Genomic DNA, 12,422 nt, shown 5'->3' with positions numbered 1-12,422 from the left:
TCAGCCCATTTTGGTGAAGGAACTGGGCAAATCTGGCTTGATCATGTGGCCTGTAAAGGAAATGAAGAGTCTGTAAGTGAGTGTCAGCATGACGGATTCGAGATACAACATGACTGTAAACATAATGAGGACGCTGGTGTCAACTGTTCAGGTGAGAGAAATATTGATTCACTGTATTTGAAGGATTCCTTTGAATCCCTTTCCCTTTTTTATTTTCTACGCAAAAGCAGACAAACGTGTCTGTGACTAGGCTTGTGCCCGAAGGCTGATCGACGTTGTTGCTTTTGTTTTTTCTGCCATTATAAAACACACACGGTTCTACAGCTGAGCAGTATTAGCAGCTATTACAATGTTGAACTGTTCTGATACGAAGTGCAGCCAAACACCAGGCTGAAGAGAGAGGGACAGCAGAGGCTCTTCTGACAGCTGTGGAGCTGCAGCTCAACTGGCTGGAGAGCACAGCGACCAACGTCCCTTTTTTTTTTTTCTCTTTTGCTGATCATACCGTATCTATGTCCGAGTATGTTTGTCCTCTGATCTTACTTCATGGGACCGCACTGCATAACTGGCACATCCTGTAAGTCCTCCTGTGTAACTTTTTGCTGTGAAATATGACTGAAGGCACAAGTGCAAGTACGCACGTGTGTTAAAAAAAGTGATGATAAGGTGCAGCATTTAGCTCACTTGGTAGAGCTGCCGCCCCATGTTGAGGCTACAGTCCTCACTGCAGGTGGCCCCAGTTTGAATCCAGCATTGGGTAGCCCTTTTCTGCATGTCATTCCCCCTCTCTGCCTCCCCAGGTTTTATTTTCTTCTGGTAACACTTTATAATAAGTACACACTATTAAGCATTACTTAAGCATTAATAAATACTGAATTCTTCATTTATAACGCATGAATACTCATTAGTATGTAGTTTATAAATACAGTTAGTGCTTATCAATGATGCGTAAAACATTTATAACTGTGTTTATAAGCTACAAACTAATGAGTATTCATGTGTTATAAATGATAAATTCAGTATTTAATGCTTAACTAATGCTTAATAGTGTCTACTTATAAAGTGTTACCTTTCGTTTTATTTTCTGTGAAATTATTGCAGTTTCCACATTTTCAGTTTAACAAAACATTAATGAACATTGCATAGTTTCAACATTTGAATCAAACAAAGAATATCAATCCAAAAAATCTGAAAACTTGTTAAGCAGAGTGGCCCACCGGCGGCCTGCAGTGGCCAAGCTTGTTTTTTTTTTTGTTTTTTTATGACGGAGGCCTGACCCTAACCATTGACTGATGGCATCTATTCGTGAATGGAGCAGTAGAATTTAGAAGGTGAAAATTTTACATTAGAAAATATTATCATAATTACGTATTACGTATTATAAGACATTTATGTAACATATTTAAACACCAGCTATAGCAGAAAGACACTCTTGAAATGCTGTTCAACCAATCACAAAATGCTATTTAAATAAATAATATCAACTGTTTGCACTAAAAACTAAAAAACAACTGCCTGCGTCTTCATTGTTATAGTGTAGCATTATTTCTCAGAGATTTTTATTTTTTTCTCAGAGATTTTTACAATCTGGCGTAAACATAATGTAGCCTACCACATGTCTTTTTCCGGTGAGTTGTCATGGAAACATGACACTCATGGATTTACTGTTTGAACCAGAGTGAAAACAAACGTAATGTGTAAATGTGAACCTTACTAGTTGAAAAATGAAACAATGGATCATTTTCACATCTGGTGAAAGCATCTCGGCTAACAGAAGTCCGGAGCTCTGACACTGCAGGGGACGACGTGCTAACATTTAATGTAGCCATGCTAAAGCAGCTTGAAATGAAGCTTGAAATATAGACTTTTTTTTTTTTTTCCCGGAACAATTTCTCATGTACGAGTAGATTAGAACAGTATCGGCCTGATACCAATATCGGTATCAGTGCATCTCTACTCTGCAGACAAACAGGACTAGAAGCCCATAGGTGATGATTAAGCCATATTTCATTGGTATAAGTCTACCGTTTATTTTTGAGCAAAAACTTCCAGACTCTACAGTATTGTACCTTTAAAGCAAAATTAATGCAATTGGCTGTATTCATGGTACACACATAAAGATTTTATAAATCTCAACCGATTTTTTATCTGTGAGAGACCCCACACATGAAGATAAAAAATCTGTGATTGAACAGTATTGATCGTATTGTGTGTGGTGTGCTGCGAAATTCCAAACACAGCACACCACACACATAAAGATTTTTCAGAATCTTGACCCTCTGGTCAGAAAACAATCCACGGCATCTCCAGGGGTCTCGTTGTAGCTACTCTTTCAGGTCTATTTCCGGAATGGACAATGAGAGCGACAACATTTTTTTCATTTTTTTGAAAAGCGGGACACTTCAGCCTTTACAACGATCCCATCGGTGTGTGTCTGTGGCTCCGGAAGCCGAGCAGTCAAGCGGCTGTCCAAAAGGGACCCGTGCGCTGTCACATGATGGGCTTTGAGCGGCGTCATCGTTTGTGGTTGCTCAATTGCCGGCTTGCTACCGTCTTTGCTATCGGCTATCAGGAAATCTCCCGTGTATGCGTGAATGTCTGTGTGAACCTCATGTAATGCCAGGGCTGCACCTTGGCTCTCTGTGGGGTTGCCGGTGCTGTGCAGAGAAGTGGCTTGCTGCGAGCAGCATGCAGAGCTCGGCAAGCAGGCACTTCTCCGCACAACACCGGCTTTCCACACACAAGATGACTTTTGATTGTGAAAATAGAACAATAAAACATAAAACAATAAAACATCTTTATGTGTAAATTTGGGGACTCTACGACGAGCAGAACTGAAATAGATGACGATCAAAAACTCATGAAAGCTCATGATCTGGAAGTTTTTATCATAACTCTGCTTTTGCAAACCGAGTTCTGCATGTGGATGCAGTGCAGCTGCTCTGCTCTCACCCGCAAGGCTCCAGCAGCTCGGAGCTGAACAGGAAGCTCTCAGCCGACAGTCCCGCCCGGTCTTCATCTCGAGCAACATCCTCCCGTGGTAAAATGTGATGGTCTCTCGGCCAAAGCAGGCCGGCACCATCGACCCGTACCACAGAAGGACCGCAACCGGTGTTCCCGACCTGCTGTGGCCGAGAGACCATCACGTTCCGCGGCGAGAGGCTGTGGCACGGTGCGTCTGTGTTATTGTTGTTTAGTGGCGCCCCCCCCCCCCCCCCCCCCCCCGATGGTGGTTTTGTGAATAGAACAACAATTGTTGTATATTTATCTTACACGAGCCCTTTGATCCAGAAATGCAAGTGTCAGAAGAGCGAAAGGCACAAACAGAGCACCTTTTATAAAAGACACTCTATCTCCTTTTCTAGAAAAAAAGGAGGGATTTTGGTGAAACCCAGCCATGTTTGGCTTGAGTTTTCTCAGGAACAGAGTCACGTAGAAACAAACGGTTTGTGGCCATTTGAAGCAGAAAGTTTCACCTTTCAAATGAGCCACAGTATGTGTTATATATATAGAATACACTGTGGCTCTACAAAAATCGTCAAAAATGGTCTAAATTGCAGGTTCACTTGACTAAAACTTTGGAAAGGAGCGCGGGACTCAATGAGTTAACACACCACACACTACAAGATAATCTCATAAGATAATCTTAAAAGCCTAAGATAATCGGGCGATTTCTGTCTTTGGTTGGAAGGGGGAAAATCGGGGCAAAATCAGCCTGATTATCTTTATGTGTGTGGTAGGCTTATCTTGCTACGACTTCCACATGCACAGCTCTAGTACTCATGCAAGATGATCGAGTACATCATTATCTGGATCTGTGTCTGTGCAACCATATAAATTAAGTAAAATGCAATGAACAATTGACAGAGAACTTGTCACTGTGTGATGTGTGTGAGCGGAGTGGGGCACAGCTGCAGTGACCTGTAGGGTGTAGGGGAAGGGCGCTGTGTGTGACTGGCCTAACACAGAACATGGAGACGTCAGACGTCCACAAGTTCATAAGAGACCATTGCACATGAAAGGATCAATATTCAGGGTCACATTTGATCTCGAAATTGCTCTGTTTCAAGGCAGTATATTCTTCAGACTCGAGTATGGCAGCTTGGCTGCTGCCAGGTCCTCTGGGCTACAAGGTTTGTTGTGATTATGCCATCCTTTATGTAGCTGGTGAATCCGACTTGCATGACTGAGTTTGGTGGATCAAGATGGCAAATCAGCAAATCAACCTCAGAAAGGCAAAGTGATGTCTTTACATTTTAATCTCACTTTATACATGGCTGTTGTCACTTTTGACCCTTGATCTTTGTTTAATGTATGTCACAAGGAGTGGAGGCAGGAGAGGGCTTGAGCATTGCTATTTGGAAGGTGTAGTCTGGGTGACCGAAACACTGAGGGCGGAATAGCGGGAATGGATGGGTAGAAATGTTGTACCTGTGTTCCCCGCCATAGCTCACTATTTTTTTTTTAACGCAGATCTATTTCTGACATGGTGTTAGGCAAAATGGATGTCCATTCTGCAGCATGTTGGTCTTAAAGGGATAGTTCAACATTTTTGAAAATTGGCCCATCGCCATGATCCCCCTAGTAATAGCAGTAGGTTCGTTACCTTTAATTGTTGGTCCAAGCTGCTTTTAGATCGGGGGAGAAGAATACCGAGCGGCGCAGCTACACTACGGAGGCTAATGGAATTTCTTGGGTTTGCTCATCAAACTCAGCAAATACACAACCAAAAAACTCAAAAACGCTGTGGTGGACAAGTTGTGACCTGCACATTTACCACGCTATGAGATAATAGCGGAAAGTTAAGAGAAGTGAAGCAAATACTCGGAACTACTTTCTTCAGTGAACCACTGGTCGGAGGGACACAGTGTGCGCACCTCAGCCAGTGCCGTAGTATACGGACGTATCTGCAGTAAACAGGCGCTTTTGAAATCACTCCGCCGAGCAGCCGTCTAGAGTGTAAAGTCCGACTTTGCCTCTAAAACAACTCCATCTCGCAACTTTCCGCTATTATCTCACAGTGTGGTGAATGTGCAGGTCACAACTTGTCCACCACAGCGTTTTTGAGTTTTTTGGTTGTGTATTTGCTGAGTTTGATGAGCAAAACCAAGAAATTCCATTAGCCTCCGTAGTGTAGCTGCGCCGCTCGGTATTCTTCTCCCCCGATCTAAAAGCAGCTTGGACCAACAATTAAAGGTAACGAACCTACTGCTATTACCAGGGGGATCATGGCGATGGGCCAATTTTCAAAAATGTTGAACTATCCCTTTAAGGCCGGTACCATGGGCTTGTGAGCACTGTTGATGCAGACCTCCCCCACTACCACACACTCTAAATTCAAATGCTTGGCAAAAGGTGCATTGTGGGGCCAATGGATTTGCATGGATTTACGTGTGGTAAAACTTCCTCCAAGCAGTGTTGGGAGGCCTTCTCCACAGACCTCAGTGCACCTTGAAGTTATCTCTGGAGGTTGGTTGTTTTGCTGCTCTATGTAGACTGGACTGAGAGCTTGCATATGACACTGCTAGTGAGAGGCTCGCGTCTGGATGTGCAGTGTCACAGAAAGGAGTTCACTGAATCAGCCTTGAGAAGATACACACATGCCTACACATTTTTTCCCACTGTTTACTTACTGCATCCTGTAACTTGGCGAATTTAAATAAAAGCTCCAATTAAACAATAAAAAAAATTCAACAGTCAACTTAAGTGTCTTTTTAACATATAAAATACTAAGGCAGAACAACATGTGAAATCAAATATTTTTATTTCTGATAAATTGTTAAAGTGTAGTTTGTAATGTCTTATGCCCAATAGGTGTACAGATCAGACTGGCTGGATCTGGATCTAGTCGGTGCTCTGGAAGAGTTGAAGTCTATCACAGCGACACCTGGGGAACAGTCTGTGATGACGGCTGGGACTTAAATGATGCCATGGTGGTGTGCAGAGAGCTGGAGTGCGGTACAGCATTGAGTGACCCTCTATCAGCCCATTTTGGTGAAGGAACTGGGCAAATCTGGCTTGATGATGTGGCCTGTACAGGAAATGAAGAATCATTAAGTGAGTGTCAGCACAGAGGATTTGGGACACACAACTGTGGACATAGTGAGGATGCTGTTGTCAACTGTTCAGGTAGGTGAAACGTTGACTCATTGGCTGTATTTGGAATCATTGGAGTGCAAAACTAAATCTGTGAGTAATTCAATGAATAAGTGTGACCCCCAATTTCCACATACTCTGTCTCTGCTCTGTCCGTCGCGCACGCTGGAGAAATTTGGGTCTTTGGTTTCCATCTGCTATGGGCTCTGCGGATGGATAGGAGATGCAATGCATGTAGTAGGTGAGGGTTTAATCTGTCAGTTTGAGTTAAACCACAATGGAGACAGAATAGAGCAGAGACAGAGTGTGTGGAAATTGGGGGATAGGCAAGGGACACAATGAGGAAGCTTGGGTGTGAACCTTTTTTTATTACAATCAGTGGCCTATTTCAAATAAACGTATAGGTTGGTATGGTGCCCAGTTTAAATTTGATGAACCACTTACAAGTTTCCTCTGTAATTTATATTCATTCAGTCAGCAGTGCTAACCAACATGTTTTTCTTGTTGTCTTGTGCCTGATAGGTGTTCAGGTCAGACTGGCAGGATCTGGATCTACTGAGTGCTCAGGAAGAGTTGAAATCTATCACAAAAACACCTGGGGAACAGTCTGTGATGACAGCTGGGACTTAAATGATGCCATGGTGGTGTGCAGACAGTTGGACTGTGGTAAAGTAAAGAATGCAAGTCAATCAGCCCATTTTGGTGAAGGAACTGGGCAAATCTGGCTTGATGAAGTGGCCTGTAATGGAATGGAAGATTATCTAAGTGAGTGTCAGCACAGAGGGTTTGGGACACACAATTGCAAACATGGTGAGGATGCTGGTGTCGTCTGTTCAGGTGAGAGAAACATAGACTCACTCACTGTATTCAGAATCTTAGAAGTGTCAAACTACATAAGTAAGTAGTCAGTGCAGTAGCTTTTGGCTGGGGACCGGAAACACAATGAGGAAGCTTGAGTGTGAACTTTTATCTATCTATCTATCTATCTATCTATCTATCTATCTATCTATCTATCTATCTATCTATCTATCTATCTATCTATCTATCTATCTATAACCAAATGAAAATCAAAGCAAATAATACAATATGCATACAGTACATAAACTATGTATCTTTGTCATTTTTTGTCATTGTCATTGTTTTGAATTAAGGATGGTGTTGGATACTCAATTTTAAAAATGTCTGTCCTTGACATAAGATTGCTTCACAACTACATGCTCAACGATCTCAGAAAACAAAGATACATCCATGCGTTTTATTGAGTCTCAACCTGATTATTATGTTATTTTTCCAGAGGATCTCCCAAGGCCCAGAATCTCCATTATGCCTGCTGGTGTGGTTACAAGGGGTCAGAAAGTCAGCATCATTTGTTCAACTTCTGCTGAGTTTGCAGGTGGAACATTTATTCTGACAGATTCTTCAGGCTCATTCAGAAAGACCCAAACATCAAGCAACAGCTCTGTTGCATTCAGTTTCCCTAATGTGGATTTTAACAATGAGGGATTGTACCAGTGTCAACATGCAAGAAATATTTCAGGGGAAACTTTGAAATCCAGACGATCTGATGTAGCCAAACTCACTGTTTCTGGTAAGAAAATCTGTTACATTTTCCTGTCAAGTTCATTAAAGGGTAGGAAATCAATGAAAAGCTAGAAACAGTGCAAAGCAAACACATTTATTGCTGCAATAGAGGGTATGCACGTGACATCACGGTACTCGGAAGTCGCTGTGGAATGCTCACTGAGTGGCAAAAAGACAAGTGGCAGAGCCGCTTTTTTAAGTTTAAAATCAAGCAAAGTAACGGGGCGATTTCCTTCGAGTCTGATGTTCAGCATGATGTCAGCATGTACAACAGCAAGACCTAACAGAACTGCAAAAAAATCTTGAGGATACGTCTTACTTATCGAGTTACATTCAAGAACCTGTTTTCAATGACAAGAAGAAAATTCACTCGAACGCTAATTTTTTTTCGATCGATCAGCGGTGTTTACCGTTTCAGGTGTCATAATTATGATGGTTAGACAGATAAATTAGTCCTCTAACACACTTTTGAAATGATTAAATGATTTCTGGCAACAGGTTTTTCCGTGGACGAGACGGTTTTGGGGAGCTGGTACGGATCATTGTAGAGTCCTTCTGACCTCAATTTGTTTTTATACTACATGTTTTACCTGGTTTATGTGGCCACCGCTCCTTCAACATGTTGAGGGAGGTTTGTTTTGCCACTCAGTCCGAACGAAAGGGGCGTGTCCCAGGGCGACGTGATGTAAACGCATACCCTTTATATTATAATGCTCTTTCAGCGACCACTTTCAGCACAATTTCTCCACTGCTGATGGAGTCATGAGCTCTAATATGATGAGTGACTGTGTTTCATTAGATCCAAACGCTTCCATCATCAGACATGTCGTCTGGTTTGCTCTTGGTTTGCTCTTGATGATCGCTGTCATCTGTTTCATCCATAAGGTATTGTACACATCTTAGTTGACCAAAAGATCATCTGACAAGAAGCACTCAGCTTGTGTAGAGTGAATTGGAGAGAGGAATTATTCAGTATCTCATATCTTTGTTTTGCCATGACTCTCCAGGCCACCAGGAGACAGAAACTGGAACCACAGGAGAGCATAGAGATGGATTATCATAACCTCAGTGTTTCCCTAGCTGAAGGAGGTCCAGCTGAAGAGGAAGTTCCCAGAGAGGATTAGGATATTTGAGGAAGTTCATCTCACTGTCCATCAGCTCAGTCAAAGATTTAACATTTGACATGTTTCCTTTAGAGCATCACTGCAGGGAGAACTCCAACCATCTAAATTCCATCCCGTCCACTAATAGCCAAGGACTGCTTCCCCACCATCTGCCCACTTGTCTCCAAAATCATCAACTCCTCCCTCAGCTCTGTCTCCGTCCCATCTTCACTGAAACTTGCTGTTATCACCCCCATCAGTCTCAACCCTGATATTATGAACAATTTCCGGCCCATCTCCAACCTCCCTTTTGCCCCGCACGTTTACGTTACGGCGCAGTCTCCATCCTCATCCTCCTGGACCTCACCGCCGCCTTTAACACCATCAACCATTCCATCCTACTTTCCCGGCTGAACTCCCTGCTCAACATCACCGACGCTGCCCTCACCTGGTTACACTCCTATCTCTCTGACAGACAACAATTCATCTCCAACAACAACTGCTCCTCCTCAACCACCCCTTGTCCCAAGGTGTCCCCCAGGGTTCTGTGATTGGTCCTCTACTCTTCATCCTGTACCTCCTTGGCCAAATTATTTGTCGTCATAGTCTCTGTTTCCACTGCTATGCTGACGACATCCAGCTGTACATCTCCACCAAATCCATCACCCCCTCAACCCACTCCACCCTTTCAAACTGTCTGTCTGAAATTAAATTCTGGATGCAATTTAATTTTCTCAAACTCAACTGTGACAAATCAGACATGTTTGTAATTGGTCCAAAATCCCTCACCCAAACAGCTACAGACTTTCACCTCACTATCAGTACCTCCACTCAGTCACCTTCCCCCTATTGCTGCAACCTTGGTATCATCTTCAACAGCAATCTCTCCTTTAAACCACATCAAACACATCACTAAATCATTTATCATTCATTCATTCAAATCAGCCTTCCTTCACCTAAAGAACACCTCTGCCTTCGCCCCTCACTCTCCTTTCACTGCCACTGAAACTCTGATCCACGCCTTCATCACATCCCGCCTCGATTACTGCAACAGCAGTCTACAACCTCCAAACTCCTCAATAAACTCCAGTACATTCAAAGCTCTGCTGCACGCCTCCACATACCCTCCTCCCTTCTGAGGCCATTCTTCTCACTGTCCCTAAGACCAAGCACACAACCTGGAGGGACAGAGCCTTCTCCGTTGCTGCTCCCACCCTCTGGAACTTCACACATCCGAGATACCACCGACCCCACATAATTTAAGTCACTACTCAAAACCCACCTATTCGGCTCTGCTTTTAACATGTAGTTGATATATTGTCTTATTTGTTTTAATCTTTATTCAAATGTTTTCTATATTTTAATGAGTTTTCAATGTTTTCATTTTACTTGGATTATCTGCTGTTTTTTATTGTCTGTAAAGGGACTTCCCTGAAAAGCACTCTATAAATAAAGTGTATTATTATTACTGTTATTATTACTGTGGGAGAAATCTTTAAGTAGGGAGGGAGAAAGTTTTAATCCTAAAGTCTAATTCCAGTCACCTATCCTTTCATTTTCAGTGTTGAATAGAGTTATTGACATATTCCTGTTCTGGTTCTATAGATAATGGGTGTCTTTTCAAGTTTTATACATTTTTGGTCATTTAGGGGCCGTGTCCACCAGACGCGTTTTTAGCGCTCTGGGCATCTACTTTCCATTCAAACCCTATTGAGTTGGGCGCTCATAGCGCTCAGCGCCCTCGGCGGTAAGGGGCCGTGTCCACCAGACGCGCTTTCAGCTCTGACAGCGCTCTCAGCGCTGCTTTCCCAGCGCTTAGCGCTCTCTCTCTCCCTCGTCAGAATGCCTCTGTTGCTAGGTTACAAAACGAGTCCTCTGACACTTCCGTGTTCCTGCCTTGTTTAATGTAAACACTACAACGAGTGTCAGAAATACACAATAGCATTAGCGGCAGCTTTTGACATGGACCCTGAGGTCGGCCTACCTTCAATACAAGTGTGGGTCAGGATATAAACCGAGCCACGTCTCCGGTTGTGTTGCTGTCGGTAACGTAAGTCCCGCCCCTTCTTGATTCTGATTGGTCAGTGCAGGGAAAAGTGACATTGACGAGCGCGGCGCTGTTCTAAAAGTTGAACAGATTTCAACTCGAAGCGCTCTGAGCGCCGCGACAAAAAGAAGCAAGCGCCCAGGGCGTTTTACCGCTGAGGGCGCTGAGAGCTGTGAGCGCCCAACTCAATAGGGTTTGAATGTAAAATAGACGCCCAGAGCGCTGAAAACGCGTCTGGTGGACACAGCCCCTAAAACGCCCTCGGCGCTTGCTTCTTTTTGCTGCGCTCATCAATGTCACTTTTCCCCGCACTGACCAATCAGAATCAAGAAGGGGCGGGACATACGTCACAACCGGACAGCAACACAACCGGAGACGTGGCTCGGTTTATATCATGACCCACACTTGTATTGAAGGTAGGACGACCTCAGGGTCCATGTCAAAAGCTGCCGCTAATGCTGTTGTGTATTTCTGACACTCGTTGTAGTGTTTACATTAAACAAGGCCGGAACACGGAAGTGTCAGAGGACTCGTTTTGTAACCTAGCAACAGCGGCATTCTGACGAGGGAGAGAGAGAGCGCTAAGTGCTGGGAAAGCAGCGCTGAGAGCGCTGTCAGCGCTAAAAACGCGTCTGGTGGACACAGCCCCTTAATCTGGTAAACATAAAGGTTCTATCTGCAAACTCAAACTCTGTCTTGATCTTCTATCTGTGAACCAATCAACACCTGAAATACAAATAAGAGGACTGTCAGGGAGAGTTGAGGGTCCCGGGCTAGGCCTTTTGATGTATACTGTGGTTTTTGCTATTTTTGATGTTTTTACTATTTTTAAAAGTGTTTACTGTATGTGACTCAGGGAAAGTATTACATAATATGATGAAACCCGAGCTGATGGAATAGTTGCCGTAATCTATTGAAAAAGAGAAGTAGAATGGGATGGGCACGAAAGAGGTCACTAAAATGAGGAACCTGTGGCCTGTCCCGGGACAAGCCGGGACAGGTCGAGGTGAGAAGGCCACAAGGTCAGGTAGATTGCAGAGATTAGAAATAGAGAAGTGCGCGTTGATCAAATAAGGGCACGGACCGGTGCAGAGTGGTGGAGAAATTATTCCATGACACAAAGGAAGGGTGTTGGCGGTCCAGAAATATAAAAAGGTTATCCGGTCGAAATAAAGGGAGTGTGCGTCTGGACTGGGTGCGAGAGCGAGCTATTCAGACCCTACTCCTGCGAAGACTCCGAAGACTGGTGCATCTACAGAACATTGCCATCGAACAAGAAGACTGCGCATAGCAATTTGATCTCGGGTGATCTCCACACTCTCTGCTGGTCCGCTCCAAGGGGCTTAGGCCCCCGATCATCATCCCCAGCAGAAGGGGTTCAGGAAATTCGAAGCCGTCCGAAACCTGCGTCCTTATACTCTAGAAATTCGAATCAGGCAACTATCCATTAGAGGTAGGGTTGATTAATAGGGTCAGAATTTGATTTTAATTATTTTCTTTGATTTTTATTTTATGCTCTGATGCTGCTTTGTCCCTGCTAAATTCCTGCAAATAAATATACAACCTAAAAGACAAGAGAACTGTTATCCTCATCT

The sequence above is a fragment of the Trachurus trachurus genome, assembly GCF_905171665.1.
Source record: "Trachurus trachurus genome assembly, chromosome: 8".
NCBI classification, from domain to species: Eukaryota; Metazoa; Chordata; class Actinopteri; order Carangiformes; family Carangidae; genus Trachurus; species Trachurus trachurus.
This window is presented reverse-complemented; position numbering follows the sequence as displayed.